Source organism: Salmo salar, chromosome 09 (genome assembly GCF_965601325.2).
Source record: "Salmo salar chromosome 09, fSalSal1, whole genome shotgun sequence".
Classification (NCBI taxonomy): Eukaryota; Metazoa; Chordata; class Actinopteri; order Salmoniformes; family Salmonidae; genus Salmo; species Salmo salar.
Window position 1 is genome coordinate 48,688,636 of NC_138299.1, and position 20,551 is coordinate 48,709,186.

The window sequence follows — 20,551 nt, forward strand, 5'->3', positions numbered from 1 at the left end:
TATAATTGTGTTTTATAATTGTGTTTTATAATGATGTTTTATAATTGTGTTTTATAATTGTGTTTTATGATGATGTTTTATAATTGTGTTTTCTAATGATGTTTTATAATTGTGTTTTATAATTGTGTTTTATGATGATGTTTTATAATTGTGTTTTATAATTGTGTTTTATAATGATGTTTTATAATTGTGTTTTATAATTGTGTTTTATGATGATGTTTTATAATTGTGTTTTATAATTGTGTTTTATAATGATGTTTTATAATTGTGTTTTATAATTGTGTTTTATGATGATGTTTTATAATTGTGTTTTATAATGTTTTATAATGATGTTTTATAATTGTGTTTTATGATGATGTTTTATAATTGTGTTTTATAATTGTGTTTTATGATGATGTTTCATAATGATGTTTTATAATTGTGTTTTATGATGATGTTTTATAATTGTGTTTTATAATGATGTTTTATAATTGTGTTTTATAATTGTGTTTTATAATGATGTTTTATAATGATGTTTTATAATTGTGTTTTATGATGATGTTTTATGATGATGTTTTATAATTGTGTTTTATAATGATGTTTTATAATGATGTTTTAAAATTGTGTTTTATGATGATGTTTTATAATGATGTTTTATAATTGTGTTTTATAATTGTGTTTTATGATGATGTTTTATAATTGTGTTTTATAATTGTGTTTTATAATGATGTTTTATAATTGTGTTTTATAATTGTGTTTTATAATGATGTTTTATAATGATGTTTTATAATTGTGTTTTATGATGATGTTTTATGATGATGTTTTATAATTGTGTTTTATAATGATGTTTTATAATGATGTTTTAAAATTGTGTTTTATGATGATGTTTTATAATGATGTTTTATAATTGTGTTTTAGGATGATGTTTTATAATTGTGTGTCTTATGTCAAATCAATAAGTACTTGTTCCCTAGCGGTGTCTCTGTCTGTTCTGGCAATCATGTTCTGCTTCAGCCCCCCCCCCCCCCCCCCCCCCACACACACACACACACACACCACACACACACACACACACACACACACACACACACACACACACACACACACACACACACACACACACACACACACACACACACACACACACACACACACACACACACACACACCACAGTACCATGTCTGTCTGCAGTAAACTACTGGGGGAGAACATCCATCTCAGTTAAATGATATCTAATTTAGCCAGATATCTCTGAATGTATAGAACATAACCCCTGATTCCAGTATCTTGTAGTTGTGGAGATCCATTTTGGTTTTGGTTCCCTTAAAATGGCAAACGGCAGCATTGGGAATGAATACATGAATGAATGAATGAATAAATAAATAAATGAATGAATAAACAAATGAATGAAAACATGAATTAATAAATGAATTAATAAATTAATGAATGAATAAATACATGAATGAATAAACTAATGAATTAATAAATGAATGAATAAATGAATGAATAAATAAATTAATAAATGAATGAAAACATGAATTAAAAAATAAATGAATAAATAAAGAATGAATAAATGAATTAATACATTCCTGAATAAATGCATGAATGAATGAATAAATTAATTAATTAATGACTTAAATAAACATGCACCTCATTATTTCCCCAGAAGCCATCCCAGTATATTCACATAAACTGAAGACAATACGACATAGCCCTTAAACTATTTGGTACAGTACAGTCCATCTAAATACTGTTATTCTACTAACACCAGGGTGGCCTAACCATAGCTCATTTTGAAACATTCCAGAATGATCCATGTAATTGGCATGAAGCAAACAATGTAACCGACTTCAGCAGCAGTCATAGAAGCCTCCATTACAGTTTCAAATGGAATCCGTCTCCTAATAGATATGATTCTGACGGATTAGCGTCCCAGCTAATCTCAGTCCCTATGGATTCTTCTTTCTCCTCTCATCTGCCTCCCCGGGCCCGTCTGCACCATTGCAATAAAACAGAATATTCATGGTTTGTGTTGCAGCTCTCTCTCCCTCTCTACCCCAGACCCCCAGCTGATGGTGACGTAGATGCGCGCGTGTGTGTGTCTGTGTGACTTTTGGTGAAGGGGGGGGGGGGGGGGGGGGGGGAGGGGGGCGTTAAAAGAGGCATGCAGGGGCGCAAAACATTACTCATTTAAGATTTGCTATTTGAATACAGAATATCATCTTTCGAAAGGAATAGGCCGTGTGGAAAAGAAAATATTTCATCTGGAGTTTAAGATGTAAAACAAATAGACAATCTAAAACAAATAGACAATCTGGAGCTTCCGTCGGTCCGCGTGTCAAAATGATGTCAATGTATCGTCAAATGGAATATTTGTGTTTGATTTATTTGAAATCGTAAACGTTGGATATAGCCTCGGTTGGTTATTTCGCAAGACTGGTGTGCCATATATTCTAAAGTTGACCAACGGACTGGACAGCAAAAGGAGCCGCATCTATACCGAGACCATCAGAATACATTTTCTGCGCTAACGCAGAGGAGATGGGCAGGAGAGGCGGCGAGCACTGCTGTCGGCTTGCGGGAGAAGAGAAGAGCCGTTTGGGTTTGCATGCATTTGGATTCTAAGGTCCCCCTTCAGAATAACGTCCTCTTCGCCGCTGACAGCTTGACGGTTGGTCTATCTATCTGCCGTGGCGGACCGGACTAAAGGCAAAGGGAAGGGAGGAAAAAAAGAGCGAGCCATCACTTCTCCGGTTTGATCGATCGGCCGGAAGCAGAACGGGCTTGGGGACCAGTTTGAGTGTGCGTGAGGAAACCGATATAGCCTCTGGGGCATTATTTTTCAACAGCAGGAGGCTAGGAGGCTACAGCACGTTTGACTGAGGAGGAGGAAGGAGGAGGAGGTACAAACAATATAAACATTTACAGCTGACCAAATAGATACCTCGGACTCAAGAAGGGTCGATAAGAAAAGAGGCATTACGCAGTGTCGACCAAAAACACTTCAGGATACAAATACAGGTAGGCTGTAGTGAAATGAATTCGCCTGGGTATCGTTAGTAGCTATAACTCAATGATATGCATGCAATAGCATGCATGGACGTTGAAACTATAGGGCTGCACAATAACACTGTGGGAACAACTCTCTGGGAAGGACCTTGGACATTAAAGGGGATGTAGGGACAACTAGCTATACAATGTGGACATTAAAGGGGATGTAGGGACAACTAGCTATACAATGTGGAAGAACAATCCTTAAGATATCATTTTACTCTCGTTTTTTTTTCATGAATGTAAATGTGTAATGTTAAGTCTAGAATATGCCATGTCTCTACATTTTCTTGCACGCAAAGCAAATATATATATATATATATATATATATAATATATATATATATATATGAAAAATCAGACAATAAAGAACCATCTAATCTAACAGTAACCTTTAGATTGTTACCTATAGATTATATGCTACAGTGTTTCTGAGAAGCAATGCAGACAGACCGCTAGACCGGACAACCCGAGGTGGTAATAATTGAAATGATAATACCGCTTACTGTGTTATGTATGTGCTTATGATCATAATGAATATCCCAAGCCTATAACAAGGGCCAATGATGTGTCTTAAAGCCATGCAGTGGCAGTATAAGGTTCCACCAGACTAGCTATTCATATGGAGGAAGGGTTCTTCACAGCGTCACAGCAAACATCGCCTGGCAATGCCTTATGAGTCAGTCAGTCCATGTGCATCAGTAGAGTTGAGGATGAGGACTGTGTGTTTGATGCGGTGTGCCATGCCACGCTAGAGGGGGAGGCTGATTACAGCGAGTGTGTCACCTCTCCGGGGTGCTGCGCCGTTTGCGCCTACAGATACAACGCAATCAATCTCTCTGTACGGTCCACACTCCATGACAGTCAAATCACAGCTGCGTTATGTAGAGAAATACAGGGCTACACATTGGACATAGCCTCTGGCCTTATTGGTGATTGACAAGCATGGGCTGGCCAATCACCTGGCTATGTCAGCCCTATTGGTGATTGATAAGCATGGGCTGGCCAATCACCTGGCTGTGTCAGCCCTATTGGTGATTGATAAGCATGGGCTGGCCAATCACCTGGCTGTGTCAGCCCTATTGGTGATTGATAAGCATGGGCTGGCCAATCACTTGGCTGTGTCAGCCCTATTGGGGATTGACAAGCATGGGCTGGCCAATCACCTGGCTATGTCAGCCCTATTGGTGATTGACAAGCATGGGCTGGCCTGCCACCTGGCTATGTCAGATCACCGTATTGTTTGCACCACTTTGATGCCACTGTATTAAGGACGGAAGCCTGGAGTCATTTCTGATGATGAGGGTAGTAGGCTTTAGTGACAGTGTTGCCATATATATATATATATATATATATATATATAATATATATATATATATATATATATATATATATATACGATTTCAATAGAACAGATGATTATTTAATGTGTAAACGTGGCTTGGTCTATTTTCATAATGGCGGTAGGTAGGGAAGTATGGCCCGGCCTGTAGGACTAGGCCAGGGATTCCCCCTTAGGTAAATAACAGTGAATCAGAACTGTCTGTGTCTGTGAGATGAGAAAAAAAAGGACTTCTGGATGATTGATTCGGCAACAGCTGAGGCTGTCCATGTCGCCTGCTGAGTCCGTGTTTACGGGCCTCTCAAATTGCCATCTTAAACTAGTCTCTGCAAAGCGTCTGTCCAAAATAGGGAAAGGGGAAAAAGATCCGTAGGCGCCCGTCTCGGTTTCTCTCAGTGCGCCGAGCGAAGCACAGGCTACATCATGTCATGTGTCTCAGAGCGCGTTCAATGCTGACTCGGCCGCGTCAGCTGTGTGAGGGATCAAGGGGGGAGAGAGGGAGGTCTATCTATGTAGGGATAGAGGGAGGGGAGGCCTGTCTATGTAGGGATAGAGGGAGGGGAGGCCTGTCTATGTAGGGATAGAGGGAGAGAGGGAGGTCTGTCTATGTAGGGATAGAGGGAGGGGAGGCCTGTCTATGTAGGGATAGAGGGAGGGGAGGCCTGTCTATGTAGGGATAGAGGGAGGGGGGGCCTGTCTATGTAGGGATAGAGGGAGAGAGGGAGGTCTGTCTATGTAGGGATAGAGGGAGGGGAGGCCTGTCTATGTAGGGATAGAGGGAGGGGGGGCCTGTCTATGTAGGGATAGAGGGAGAGAGGGAGGTCTGTCTATGTAGGGATAGAGGGAGAGAGGGAGGTCTATCTATGTAGGGATAGAGGGAGAGAGGGAGGTATATCTATGTAGGGATAGAGGGAGAGAGGGAGGTCTATCTATGTAGGGATAGAGGGAGAGAGGGAGGTCTATCTATGTAGGGATAGAGGGAGAGAGGGAGGGGAGGCCTGTCTATGTAGGGATAGAGGGAGAGAGGGAGGCCTGTCTATGTAGGGATAGAGGGAGAGAGGGAGGGGAGGCCAGTCTATGTAGGGATAGAGGGAGGGGAGGCCTGTCTATGTAGGGATAGAGGGAGAGAGGGAGGTCTGTCTATGGAGGGAGAGAGGGAGGTCTATCTATGTAGGGATAGAGGGAGAGAGGGATGTATATCTATGTAGGGATAGAGGGAGAGAGGGAGGTCTATCTATGTAGGGATAGAGGGAGAGAGGGAGGTCTATCTATGTAGGGATAGAGGGAGAGAGGGAGGTCTATCTATGTAGGGATAGAGGGAGAGAGGGAGGTCTATCTATGTAGGGAGAGAGGGAGAGAGGGAGGAGAGGCCTGTCTATGTAGGGATAGAGGGAGGCCAGTCTATGTAGGGATAGAGGGAGGCCAGTCTATGTAGGATGGAGGGAGGGGAGGCCAGTCTATGTAGGATGGAGGGAGGGGAGGCCTGTCTATGTAGGATGCAGAGGCCCTCTTTAGAGCTCCACATAACTGAGGAAAATAAAACAAAAAGTAAATTATATTATATTACAAGACAGGTAGAGGTTTCAAACAACTGTATTGAGGCCATAGCAACAAGACAGGTAGAGGTTTCAGACAACTGTATTGATGCCATAGCAACAAGACAGGTAGAGGTTTCAGACAACTGTATTGATGCCATAGCAACAAGACAGGTAGAGGTTTCAGACAACTGTATTGATGCCATAGCAACAAGAGAGGTAGAGGTTTCAGACAACTGTATTGATGCCATAGCAACAAGACAGGTAGATGTTTCAGACAACTGTATTGATGCCATAGCAACAAGACAGGTAGAGGTTTCAGACAACTGTATTGATGCCATAGCAACAAGAGAGGTAGAGGTTTCAGACAACTGTATTGATGCCATAGCAACAAGACAGGTAGAGATTTCAGACAACTGTATTGATGCCATAGCAACAAGACAGGTAGAGGTTTCAGACAACTGTATTGATGCCATAGCAACAAGACAGGTAGAGGTTTAACCACTGTATTGAGGCCATAGCAACAAGACAGGTAGAGGTTTCAGACAAGTGTATTGAGTCCATAGCAACAAGACAGGTAGAGGTTTCAGACAACTGTATTGATGCCATAGCAACAAGACAGGTAGAGGTTTCAAACAACTTTATTGAGGCCATAGCAACACATTGCAGGCTTATTGCAGGCACATTCATATTTTAACACTTTATATTTTGGTTTAAGTTGCTGTTATAGCTACCTAATAACATTTCATTTGGTTTGTAAAACATGTTCCTTTGTAGTAATCTTGTGTTATTGCATAATGTTTAGATTTTGATGTGGTCTTGTTAGGTATCTGGTACGGTGTCCACTGTCTTTACGTTCTGAACATATGTTTGCTTTCTATATTAGTTTATAGGTTTACGATTGTAAGTGTCATTGGAAAGGGGACTAGGCAACATGGCAGACAGTCTATCTGGGAGCTTAACCCAACAGCACCGGGCAGCGCCGTTCAGAGGCCGTTGTGCTCAATTTAGAAATCAGTCCTTTGTTTTTGTTTATGGTATTGTCCGTGGTGCTGAATGTTGTAGTTTACGGTACTGTCCGTGGTGTTGAATGTTGTAGTTTACGGTACTGTCCGTGGTGTTGAATGTTGTAGTTTACGGTACTGTCCGTGGTGTTGAATGTTGTAGTTTACGATACTGTCCGTGGTGTTGAATGTTGTAGTTTACGGTACTGTCCGTGGTGCTGAATGTTGTAGTTTACGGTACCTTCCGTGGTGTTGAATGTTGTAGTTTATGGTACCTTCCGTGGTGTTGAATGTTGTAGTTTACGGTACATTCCGTGGTGTTGAATGTTGTAGTTTACGGTACTGTCTGTGGTGCTGAATGTTGTAGTTTACGGTACTGTCCGTGGTGTTGAATGTTGTAGTTTACTGTACTGTCCGTGGTGTTGAATGTTGTAGTTTACGGTACTGTCCGTGGAGCTGAATGTTGTAGTTTACGGTACTGTCCATGGTGTTGAATGTTGTAGTTTACGGTACTGTCCGTGGTGCTGAATGTTGTAGTTTACACTACTGTCCGTGGTGCTGAATGTTGTAGTTTACGGGACTGTCCGTGGTGCTGAATGTTGTAGTTTACGGGACTGTCCGTGGAGTTGAATGTTGGAGTTTACGGTACTGTCCGTGGTGCTGAATGTTGTAGTTTACGGTACCTTCTATGGTGCTGATTGTTGTAGTTTACGGTACTGTCCGTGGTGCTGAATGTTGTAGTTTACGGTACCTTCCGTGGTGCTGAATGTTGTTGTTTACGGTACTGTCCCTGGTGCTGAATGTTGTAGTTTACGGTACTGTCCGTGGTGTTGAATGTTGTAGTTTACGGTACTGTCCGTGGTGTTGAATGTTGTAGTTTACGGCACTGTCCGTGGTGCTGAATGTTGTAGTTTACTGTACTGTCCCTGGTGCTGAATGTTGTAGTTTACGGTACTGTCCGTGGTGCTGAATGTTGTAGTTTACGGGACTGTCCGTGGAGTTGAATGTTGGAGTTTACGGTACTGTCCGTGGTGCTGAATGTTGTAGTTTACGGTACCTTCCGTGGTGCTGAATGTTGTAGTTTACGGTACTGTCCCTGGTGCTGAATGTTGTAGTTTACGGTACTGTCCGTGGTGTTGAATGTTGTAGTTTACGGTACTGTCCGTGGTGTAGAATGTTGTAGTTTACGGCACTGTCCGTGGTGCTGAATGTTGTAGTTTACTGTACTGTCCGTGGTGCTGAATGTTGTAGTTTACGGTACTGTCCGTGGTGCTGAATGTTGTAGTTTACGGGACTGTCCATGGAGTTGAATGTTGGAGTTTACGGTACTGTCCGTGGTGCTGAATGTTGTAGTTTACGGTACTTTCTGTGGATTTGAATGTTGGAGTTTACGGTACTGTCCATGGTGTTGAATGTTGTAGTTTACGGTACTGTCCGTGGTGCTGAATGTTGTAGTTTACGGTACTTTCCGTGGAGTTGAATGTTGGAGTTTACGGTACTGTCCATGGTGTTGAATGTTGTAGTTTACGGTACTGTCCATGGTGTTGAATGTTGTAGTTTACGGTACCTTCCGTGGTGTTGAATGTTGTAGTTTACGGTTCCTTCCGTGGTGTTGAATGTTGTAGTTTACGGTTCCTTCCGTGGTGTTGAATGTTGTAGTTTACGGTACCTTCTGTGGTGTTGAATGTTGTAGTTTACGGTACTGTCCGTGGTGTTGAATGTTGTAGTTTACGGTACTGTCCGTGGTGTTGAATGTTTTAGTTTACGGTACTGTCCGTGGTGCTGAATGTTGTAGTTTACGGTACTGTCCATGGTGTTGAATGTTGTAGTTTACGCTACTGTCCGTGGTGCTGAATGTTTCCTGTTTCGGTATAAGGGCACATCAAGGGATTCCAACAGACTACAAAAAAGGTTTATTACACTGGAAAAATAGCACTTATATGGGATATTGTATCTTCAGGTCTTATACTCGTTTTTGTTTATTTAGCTATGTTTGGTCTCTGGGGATGACGTTACTGGCTGGATATTGTCCACACACACACGCACGCACGCATGCACACACACACACACACACACACACACACACACACACACACACACAACAAACACACAAAATCGGGAAAGGAATTCCCTCGTAATTCCAGGAATCTTCCACCCAGGATTTTCTGGAAAACTGGGAAATTTGAAGAAAATGACTGGAATTCTGTCTTATTTTCCCAATTGCTCTATCAACCCTTTTTCTTCTTAGAATATGATATTTATATCTATAGCTTGTATTTCAAACAATCAAACGTCATTTTTCAAAAGATAATATACTAATATAACCCACTCCTTCCTTCACACTACTTTTAAATAAAAAAACGATCTGCACTTTAAAATGAACTTTTAAAGGTTAAAAGACGTACCTAGAATGAGACTTTAATTCCTCATTGTATTTTATTAAGAAGGTGAAGGGAAAATGGGTATGCTGCTGTAATAAAACTTGTAATCCTCAATTGGATTCAGGACAGAAACAGAATGATTCCGTACCTCTCTGGGAGACTGTTTTAATTGGGCCAAAACTGCCTTTGTGTCTCAGGGACCTCTAGGTGACTGGCTGTGATTGGCCCCCACCTGCTGATTGGCCCCCACCACACACACACACACACACACACACACACACACACACACACACAGAGGGGCCAAAACTGAGATGGAGAGTGCAGGCTTTAATAAACGACTGCCAAATGTTACCCTTAATAACGCTTTAATAAACGACTCTCAATCATCACCCTTAATAATGCTTTAATAAACGACTCCCAACCATCACCCTTAATAATGCTTAAATAGACGACTGCCAAATGTTACCCTTAATAATGCTTTTATAAATGACTCCCAACATTACCCTTAATAATGCTTTAATAAATGACTCCCATCATTACCCTTAATAATGCTTAAATAAACGACTCCCAACCATCACCCTTAATAATGCTTTAATAAACGACTCTCAGCCGTTACCCTTAATAATGCTTTAATAAAGGACCCGTGTTACCACTCATTATCTCTATTCAATTTCAAGTTTCCAGTTGTATTAGTCATATGTACAGGATACACATGGTATACACCGCCCAACAAAATACTTACTTGCAGGTTCCTACTCGACAATGAAACAATAAGAAATAATACAAGATAAGAATAGGAACATAAAGTAAAATATAATAAATATTTAAGCATAAGTATAATACAGTTTATAGTCCACCACAGGTATCAGAGAAAGAGGGGTTGTGTGTAACATGAATGTAAAGCTCCTTCAGAAAGTATTCACACCCCTTGACATTTTCAACATTTTGTGGTGTTGCAGCCTGAATTTAAAAAGAAAGGCAACTATTGATAGATGGGTAAACATTTTTAAAAAGCAGACGTTGAATGTCCCTTTGAACATGCAGACGTTATTAATTACACTATGGATGGTGTATCAATCCACCCAGTCAGTACAAAGATTCAGGTGTCCTTCCTAACTCAGTTGCCGGAGAGGAAGGAAACCGCTTAGAGATTTCACCATGAGGCCAATGGTGACTTTAAAACAGTTTAGTAGCTGTTGATAGAAGAATTGAATGGCTGTGATAGAAGAAACCAACGACATTGTAGTTACTCCACAATACTAACCTAATTGACAGAGTGAAAAGACGAAGCCTATACAGAATAGGCACTAAAGTAATACTGCAAAAAAATGTGGCAAAGCAATTAAGCACCGGGAAAAAAATCTTAGAGGGAAACCTGGTTCAGTCTGCTTGAGAGATTAATTCAAATTTCAGCAGGACAAACCTAAAACACATCTACATAAGTTGCTTACCAAGAAGACAGTGAATTTTCCTGAGTGGCCGAGTTACAGTTTTGACTTAAATCTACTTGAAAATCTATGGCAATGCCTGAACTTGAAGAATTTTGAAATGAATAATGGGCAAATGATGCACAGTCCAGGTAGGTGTTGAAAGCCCTTAGAGACTTACCCAGAAAGAGTCAGAGCTGTAATCACTGCTAAAGGGGATTCTAACATGTATTGACTCATGTATCTAATCAAGATATATATGTGTTTTATTTTTCAGAATATTTTTATACAAATGTTAGACATTTTCTTCAACCGACGTTACAGAGTAGTTTGTGTAAATTATTGACAAAAAAAAATCGCATATGAATCCCACTTTGTAACATAATAAAATGTGGAAAAAGTCAAGGGGTGTGAATACTTTCTGAAGGCACTGCTTTTGTGTGTGTGTGTGTGTGATAAGGTGAAGGTTGCACGGTATACTGAAACTTCTGTAGTTTTTCAATACTAGATCATGAAAACAATTCGGGACCAAAATGTTTGTTACGTTCGGTACTTCTGTTAAATGTGTTTCACGGATCAAGCCTGTCTATCAGCCCAGCCAACCTCTTCTTATAGCCCAGCCAGCCTGCTCCACTAACTCACTGCTAGTCTGCACTGGGAGTCTGGGCTGCATCATGTTAGCTTCATTAAGTCACTGCTAGCCTGCACTAGGAGTCTGGGCTGCATCATGTTAGCTACACTAACTCACTGCTAGTCTGCACTGGGAGTCTGGGCTGCATCATGTTAGCTTACCTAAGTCACTGCTAGTCTGCACTGGGAGTCTGGGCTGCATCATGTTAGCTCCACTAACTCACTGCTAGCCTGCACTGGGAGTCTGGGCTGCATCATGTTAGCTACACTAACTCACTGCTAGCCTGCACTGGGAGTCTGGGCTGCATCATGTTAGCTCCACTAACTCACTGCTAGCCTGGGAGTCTGGGCTGCATCATGTTAGCTTCACTAAGTCACTGCTAGCCTGGGAGTCTGGGCTGCATCATGTTAGCTCCACTAAGTCACTGCTAGCCTGCACTGGGAGTCTGGGCTGCATCATGTTAGCTTCACTAAGTCACTGCTAGCCTGGGAGTCTGGGCTGCATCATGTTAGCTCCACTTACTCACTGCTAGCCTGTACTGGGAGTCTGGGCTGCATCATGTTAGCTTCACTAACTCACTGCTAGTCTGCACTGGGAGTCTGGGCTGCATCATGTTAGCTTCACTAAGTCACTGCTAGTCTGCACTGGGAGTCTGGGCTGCATCATGTTAGCTACACTAACTCACTGCTAGCCTGCACTGGGAGTCTGGGCTGCATCATGTTAGCTACACTAACTCACTGCTAGCCTGCACTGGGAGTCTGGGCTGCATCATGTTAGCTCCACTAACTCACTGCTAGCCTGGGAGTCTGGGATGCATCATGTTAGCTTCACTAAGTCACTGCTAGCCTGGGAGTCTGGGCTGCATCATGTTAGCTCCACTAAGTCACTGCTAGCCTGCACTGGGAGTCTGGGCTGCATCATGTTAGCTTCACTAAGTCACTGCTAGCCTGGGAGTCTGGGCTGCATCATGTTAGCTCCACTTACTCACTGCTAGCCTGTACTGGGAGTCTGGGCTGCATCATGTTAGCTCCACTTACTCACTGCTAGCCTGGGAGTCTGGGCTGCATCATGTTAGCTCCACTAACTCACTGCTAGTCTGGGAGTCTGGGCTGTATCATGTTAGCTCCACTAACTCACTGCTAGCCTGTACTGGGAGTCTGGGCTGCATCATGTTAGCTTCACTAACTCACTGCTAGCCTGGGAGTCTGTGCTGCATCATGTTAGCTTCACTAAGTCACTGCTAGTCTGGGCTGCATCATGTTAGCTTCACTAACTCACTGCTAGCCTGGGAGTCTGGGCTGCATCATGTTAGCTCCACTAACTCACTGCTAGCCTGGGAGTCTGGGCTGCATCATGTTAGCTCCACTAACTCACTGCTAGCCTGGGAGTCTGGGCTGCATCATGTTAGCTCCACTAACTCTCTGCTAGCCTGGGAGTCTGGGCTGCATCATGTTAGCTCCACTAACTCACTGCTAGTCTGCACTGGGAGTCTGGGCTGCATCATGTTAGCTTCACTTACTCACTGCTAGCCTGCACTGGGAGTCTGGGCTGCATCATGTTAGCTTCACTAACTCACTGCTAGCCTGCACTGGGAGTCTGGGCTGCATCATGTTAGCTTCACTAACTCACTGCTAGCCTGTACTGGGAGTCTGGGCTGCATCATGTTAGCTCCACTAACTCACTGCTAGTCTGCACTGGGAGTCTGGGCTGCACCATGTTAGCGCACCTAACTCACTGCTAGCCTGGGAGTCTGGGCTGCATCATGTTAGCTCCACTAACTCTCTGCTAGCCTGGAAGTCTGGGCTGCATCATGTTAGCTCCACTAACTCACTGCTAGCCTGGGAGTCTGGGCTGCATCATGTTAGCTCCACTAACTCTCTGCTAGCCTGGGAGTCTGGGCTGCATCATGTTAGCTTCACTAACTCACTGCTAGTCTGTACTGGGAGTCTGGGCTGCATCATGTTAGCTTCACTAGCTCACTGCTAGCCTGCACTGGGAGTCTGGGCTGCATCATGTTAGCTTCACTAACTCACTGCTAGTCTGTACTGGGAGTCTGGGCTGCATCATGTTAGCTTCACTAACTCACTGCTAGTCTGTACTGGGAGTCTGGGCTGCATCATGTTAGCTTCACTAACTCACTGCTAGCCTGGGAGTCTGGGCTGCATCATGTTAGCTCCACTAACTCACTGCTAGCCTGTACTGGGAGTCTGGGCTGCATCATGTTAGCTTCACTAACTCACTGCTAGCCTGGGAGTCTGGGCTGCATCATGTTAGCTTCACTAAGTCACTGCTAGTCTGGGAGTCTGGGCTGCATCATGTTAGCTTCACTAACTCACTGCTAGCCTGTACTGGGAGTCTGGGCTGCATCATATTAGCTCCACTAACTCTCTGCTAGCCTGGGAGTCTGGGCTGCATCATGTTAGCTCCACTAACTCACTGCTAGCCTGGGAGTCTGGGCTGCATCATGTTAGCTCCACTAACTCTCTGCTAGCCTGGGAGTCTGGGCTGCATCATGTTAGCTTCACTAAGTCACTGCTAGTCTGGGAGTCTGGGCTGCATCATGTTAGCTTCACTAACTCACTGCTAGCCTGTACTGGGAGTCTGGGCTGCATCATGTTAGCTCCACTAACTCACTGCTAGTCTGGGAGTCTGGGCTGTATCATGTTAGCTCCACTAACTCACTGCTAGCCTGTACTGGGAGTCTGGGCTGCATCATGTTAGCTCAACTAACTCACTGCTAGTCTGGGAGTCTGGGCTGTATCATGTTAGCTCCACTAACTCACTGCTAGCCTGGGAGTCTGGGCTGCATCATGTTAGCTCCACTAACTCACTGCTAGCCTGGGAGTCTGGGCTGCATCATGTTAGCTCCACTAACTCTCTGCTAGCCTGGGAGTCTGGGCTGCATCATGTTAGCTTCACTAAGTCACTGCCAGCCTGTACTGGGAGTCTGGGCTGCATCATGTTAGCTCCACTAACTCACTTTTAGCCTGGGAGTCTGGGCTGCATCATATTAGCTCCACTAACTCTCTGCTAGCCTGGGAGTCTGGGCTGAATCATGTTAGCTCCACTAACTCACTGCTAGCCTGGGAGTCTGGGCTGCATCATGTTAGTTCCACTAACTCTCTGCTAGCCTGGGAGTCTGGGCTGCATCATGTTAGCTTCACTAAGTCACTGCTAGCCTGGGAGTCTGGGCTGCATCATGTTAGCTTCACTAAGTCACTGCTAGTCTGGGAGTCTGGGCTGCATCATGTTAGCTTCACTAAGTCACTGCTAGCCTGGGAGTCTGGGCTGCATCATGTTAGCTCCACTTACTCACTGCTAGCCTGTACTTGGAGTCTGGGCTGCATCATGTTAGCTCCACTAACTCACTGCTAGTCTGGGAGTCTGGGCTGTATCATGTTAGCTCCACTAACTCACTGCTAGCCTGTACTGGGAGTCTGGGCTGCATCATGTTAGCTTCACTAACTCACTGCTAGCCTGCACTGGGAGTCTGGGCTGCATCATGTTAGCTTCACTAACTCACTGCTAGTCTGTACTGGGAGTCTGGGCTGCATCATGTTAGCTTCACTAACTCACTGCTAGTCTGTACTGGGAGTCTGGGCTGCATCATGTTAGCTTCACTAGCTCACTGCTAGCCTGCACTGGGAGTCTGGGCTGCATCATGTTAGCTTCACTAACTCACTGCTAGCCTGGGAGTCTGGGCTGCATCATGTTAGCGTCACTAAGTCACTGCTAGCCTGGGAGTCTGGGCTGCATCATGTTAGCTTCACTAAGTCACTGCTAGTCTGGGAGTCTGGGCTGCATCATGTTAGCTTCACTAACTCACTGCTAGCCTGTACTGGGAGTCTGGGCTGCATCATATTAGCTCCACTAACTCTCTGCTAGCCTGGGAGTCTGGGCTGCATCATGTTAGCTCCACTAACTCACTGCTAGCCTGGGAGTCTGGGCTGCATCATGTTAGCTCCACTAACTCTCTGCTAGCCTGGGAGTCTGGGCTGCATCATGTTAGCTTCACTAAGTCACTGCTAGTCTGGGAGTCTGGGCTGCATCATGTTAGCTTCACTAACTCACTGCTAGCCTGTACTAGGAGTCTGGGCTGCATCATGTTAGCTCCACTAACTCACTGCTAGTCTGGGAGTCTGGGCTGTATCATGTTAGCTCCACTAACTCACTGCTAGCCTGTACTGGGAGTCTGGGCTGCATCATGTTAGCTTCACTAACTCACTGCTAGCCTGTACTTGGAGTCTGGGCTGCATCATGTTAGCGCCACTAACTCACTGCTAGCCTGGGAGTCTGGGCTGCATCATGTTAGCTCCACTAACTCACTGCTAGCCTGGGAGTCTGGGCTGCATCATGTTAGCTCCACTAACTCTCTGCTAGCCTGGGAGTCTGGGCTGCATCATGTTAGCTCCACTAACTCTCTGCTAGCCTGGGAGTCTGGGCTGCATCATGTTAGCTTCACTAAGTCACTGCTAGCCTGTACTGGGAGTCTGGGCTGCATCATGTTAGCTCCACTAACTCACTGTTAGCCTGGGAGTCTGGGCTGCATCATATTAGCTCCACTAACTCTCTGCTAGCCTGGGAGTCTGGGCTGCATCATGTTAGCTCCACTAACTCACTGCTAGCCTGGGAGTCTGGGCTGCATCATGTTAGCTCCACTAACTCTCTGCTAGCCTGGGAGTCTGGGCTGCATCATGTTAGCTTCACTAAGTCACTGCTAGTCTGGGAGTCTGGGCTGCATCATGTTAGCTCCACTAACTCACTGCTAGCCTGTACTGGGAGTCTGGGCTGCATCATGTTAGCTTCACTAACTCACTGCTAGCCTGTACTTGGAGTCTGGGCTGCATCATGTTAGCGCCACTAACTCACTGCTAGCCTGGGAGTCTGGGCTGCATCATGTTAGCTCCACTAACTCACTGCTAGCCTGGGAGTCTGGGTTGCATCATGTTAGCTCCACTAACTCTCTGCTAGCCTGGGAGTCGGGGCTGCATCATGTTAGCTTCACTAAGTCACTGCTAGCCTGGGAGTCTGTGCTGCATCATGTTAGCTTCACTAAGTCACTGCTAATCTGGGAGTCTGGGCTGCATCATGTTAGCTTCACTAACTCACTGCTAGCCTGGGAGTCTGGGCTGCATCATGTTAGCTTCACTAAGTCACTGCTAGCCTGGGAGTCTGGGCTGCATCATGTTAGCTTCACTAAGTCACTGCTAATCTGGGAGTCTGGGCTGCATCATGTTAGCTTCACTAACTCACTGCTAGCCTGGGAGTCTGGGCTGCATCATGTTAGCTCTACTAACTCACTGCTAGCCTGGGAGTCTGGGCTGCATCATGTTAGTTCTACTAACTCACTGCTAGCCTGGGAGTCTGGGCTGCATCATGTTAGCTCCACTAACTCACTGCTAGCCTGCACTGGGAGTCTGGGCTGCATCATGTTAGCTACACTAACTCTCTGCTAGCCTGGGAGTCTGGGCTGCATCATGTTAGCTTCACTAACTCACTGCTAGCCTGGGAGTCTGGGCTGCATCATGTTAGCGTCACTAAGTCACTGCTAGCCTGGGAGTCTGGGCTGCATCATGTTAGCTTCACTAAGTCACTGCTAGTCTGGGAGTCTGGGCTGCATCATGTTAGCTTCACTAACTCACTGCTAGCCTGTACTGGGAGTCTGGGCTGCATCATATTAGCTCCACTAACTCTCTGCTAGCCTGGGAGTCTGGGCTGCATCATGTTAGCTCCACTAACTCACTGCTAGCCTGGGAGTCTGGGCTGCATCATGTTAGCTCCACTAACTCTCTGCTAGCCTGGGAGTCTGGGCTGCATCATGTTAGCTTCACTAAGTCACTGCTAGTCTGGGAGTCTGGGCTGCATCATGTTAGCTTCACTAACTCACTGCTAGCCTGTACTGGGAGTCTGGGCTGCATCATGTTAGCTCCACTAACTCACTGCTAGTCTGGGAGTCTGGGCTGTATCATGTTAGCTCCACTAACTCACTGCTAGCCTGTACTGGGAGTCTGGGCTGCATCATGTTAGCTCCACTAACTCACTGCTAGTCTGGGAGTCTGGGCTGTATCATGTTAGCTCCACTAACTCACTGCTAGCCTGTACTGGGAGTCTGGGCTGCATCATGTTAGCTTCACTAACTCACTGCTAGCCTGTACTTGGAGTCTGGGCTGCATCATGTTAGCGCCACTAACTCACTGCTAGCCTGGGAGTCTGGGCTGCATCATGTTAGCTCCACTAACTCACTGCTAGCCTGGGAGTCTGGGCTGCATCATGTTAGCTCCACTAACTCTCTGCTAGCCTGGGAGTCTGGGCTGCATCATGTTAGCTTCACTAAGTCACTGCCAGCCTGTACTGGGAGTCTGGGCTGCATCATGTTAGCTCCACTAACTCACTGTTAGCCTGGGAGTCTGGGCTGCATCATATTAGCTCCACTAACTCTCTGCTAGCCTGGGAGTCTGGGCTGAATCATGTTAGCTCCACTAACTCACTGCTAGCCTGGGAGTCTGGGCTGCATCATGTTAGTTCCACTAACTCTCTGCTAGCCTGGGAGTCTGGGCTGCATCATGTTAGCTTCACTAAGTCACTGCTAGCCTGGGAGTCTGGGCTGCATCATGTTAGCTTCACTAAGTCACTGCTAGTCTGGGAGTCTGGGCTGCATCATGTTAGCTTCACTAAGTCACTGCTAGCCTGGGAGTCTGGGCTGCATCATGTTAGCTCCACTTACTCACTGCTAGCCTGTACTTGGAGTCTGGGCTGCATCATGTTAGCTCCACTAACTCACTGCTAGTCTGGGAGTCTGGGCTGTATCATGTTAGCTCCACTAACTCACTGCTAGCCTGTACTGGGAGTCTGGGCTGCATCATGTTAGCTTCACTAACTCACTGCTAGCCTGCACTGGGAGTCTGGGCTGCATCATGTTAGCTTCACTAACTCACTGCTAGTCTGTACTGGGAGTCTGGGCTGCATCATGTTAGCTTCACTAACTCACTGCTAGTCTGTACTGGGAGTCTGGGCTGCATCATGTTAGCTTCACTAGCTCACTGCTAGCCTGCACTGGGAGTCTGGGCTGCATCATGTTAGCTTCACTAACTCACTGCTAGCCTGGGAGTCTGGGCTGCATCATGTTAGCGTCACTAAGTCACTGCTAGCCTGGGAGTCTGGGCTGCATCATGTTAGCTTCACTAAGTCACTGCTAGTCTGGGAGTCTGGGCTGCATCATGTTAGCTTCACTAACTCACTGCTAGCCTGTACTGGGAGTCTGGGCTGCATCATATTAGCTCCACTAACTCTCTGCTAGCCTGGGAGTCTGGGCTGCATCATGTTAGCTCCACTAACTCACTGCTAGCCTGGGAGTCTGGGCTGCATCATGTTAGCTCCACTAACTCTCTGCTAGCCTGGGAGTCTGGGCTGCATCATGTTAGCTTCACTAAGTCACTGCTAGTCTGGGAGTCTGGGCTGCATCATGTTAGCTTCACTAACTCACTGCTAGCCTGTACTAGGAGTCTGGGCTGCATCATGTTAGCTCCACTAACTCACTGCTAGTCTGGGAGTCTGGGCTGTATCATGTTAGCTCCACTAACTCACTGCTAGCCTGTACTGGGAGTCTGGGCTGCATCATGTTAGCTTCACTAACTCACTGCTAGCCTGTACTTGGAGTCTGGGCTGCATCATGTTAGCGCCACTAACTCACTGCTAGCCTGGGAGTCTGGGCTGCATCATGTTAGCTCCACTAACTCACTGCTAGCCTGGGAGTCTGGGCTGCATCATGTTAGCTCCACTAACTCTCTGCTAGCCTGGGAGTCTGGGCTGCATCATGTTAGCTCCACTAACTCTCTGCTAGCCTGGGAGTCTGGGCTGCATCATGTTAGCTTCACTAAGTCACTGCTAGCCTGTACTGGGAGTCTGGGCTGCATCATGTTAGCTCCACTAACTCACTGTTAGCCTGGGAGTCTGGGCTGCATCATATTAGCTCCACTAACTCTCTGCTAGCCTGGGAGTCTGGGCTGCATCATGTTAGCTCCACTAACTCACTGCTAGCCTGAGAGTCTGGGCTGCATCATGTTAGCTCCACTAACTCTCTGCTAGCCTGGGAGTCTGGGCTGCATCATGTTAGCTTCACTAAGTCACTGCTAGTCTGGGAGTCTGGGCTGCATCATGTTAGCTCCACTAACTCACTGCTAGCCTGTACTGGGAGTCTGGGCTGCATCATGTTAGCTTCACTAACTCACTGCTAGCCTGTACTTGGAGTCTGGGCTGCATCATGTTAGCGCCACTAACTCACTGCTAGCCTGGGAGTCTGGGCTGCATCATGTTAGCTCCACTAACTCACTGCTAGCCTGGGAGTCTGGGTTGCATCATGTTAGCTCCACTAACTCTCTGCTAGCCTGGGAGTCTGGGCTGCATCATGTTAGCTTCACTAAGTCACTGCTAGCCTGGGAGTCTGTGCTGCATCATGTTAGCTTCACTAAGTCACTGCTAATCTGGGAGTCTGGGCTGCATCATGTTAGCTTCACTAACTCACTGCTAGCCTGGGAGTCTGGGCTGCATCATGTTAGCTTCACTAAGTCACTGCTAGCCTGGGAGTCTGGGCTGCATCATGTTAGCTTCACTAAGTCACTGCTAATCTGGGAGTCTGGGCTGCATCATGTTAGCTTCACTAACTCACTGCTAGCCTGGGAGTCTGGGCTGCATCATGTTAGCTCTACTAACTCACTGCTAGCCTGGGAGTCTGGGCTGCATCATGTTAGTTCTACTAACTCACTGCTAGCCTGGGAGTCTGGGCTGCATCATGTTAGCTCCACTAACTCACTGCTAGCCTGCACTGGGAGTCTGGGCTGCATCATGTTAGCTACACTAACTCTCTGCTAGCCTGGGAGTCTGGGCTGCATCATGTTAGCTTCACTAAGTCACTGCTAGCCTGTACTGGGAGTCTGGGCTGCATCATGTTAGCTCCACTAACTCACTGTTAGCCTGGGAGTCTGGGCTGCATCATATTAGCTCCACTAACTCTCTGCTAGCCTGGGAGTCTGGGCTGCATCATGTTAGCTCCACTAACTCACTGCTAGCCTGGGAGTCTGGGCTGCATCATGTTAGCTCCACTAACTCTCTGCTAGCCTGGGAGTCTGGGCTGCATCATGTTAGCTTCACTAAGTCACTGCTAGCCTGGGAGTCTGGGCTGCATCATGTTAGCTTCACTAAGTC

General features: G+C 45.8%; 1 protein-coding gene across 3 annotated transcripts in view; it reads left to right on the top strand.

The window, feature by feature from the left end:
* The first annotated feature begins 2,134 nt into the window (after nt 1–2,134).
* The window catches only part of LOC106591009 (sodium/calcium exchanger 3), a 241,767-nt gene continuing 223,350 nt past the window's right edge, over nt 2,135–20,551 (top strand). For all 3 annotated transcript variants that reach the window (XM_045723739.2, XM_045723740.2, XM_045723741.2), the window contains exon 1: nt 2,135–3,001. The gene's annotated coding sequence lies outside the window, so the exon portion shown is untranslated. The remainder of the gene's footprint in view (nt 3,002–20,551) is intronic.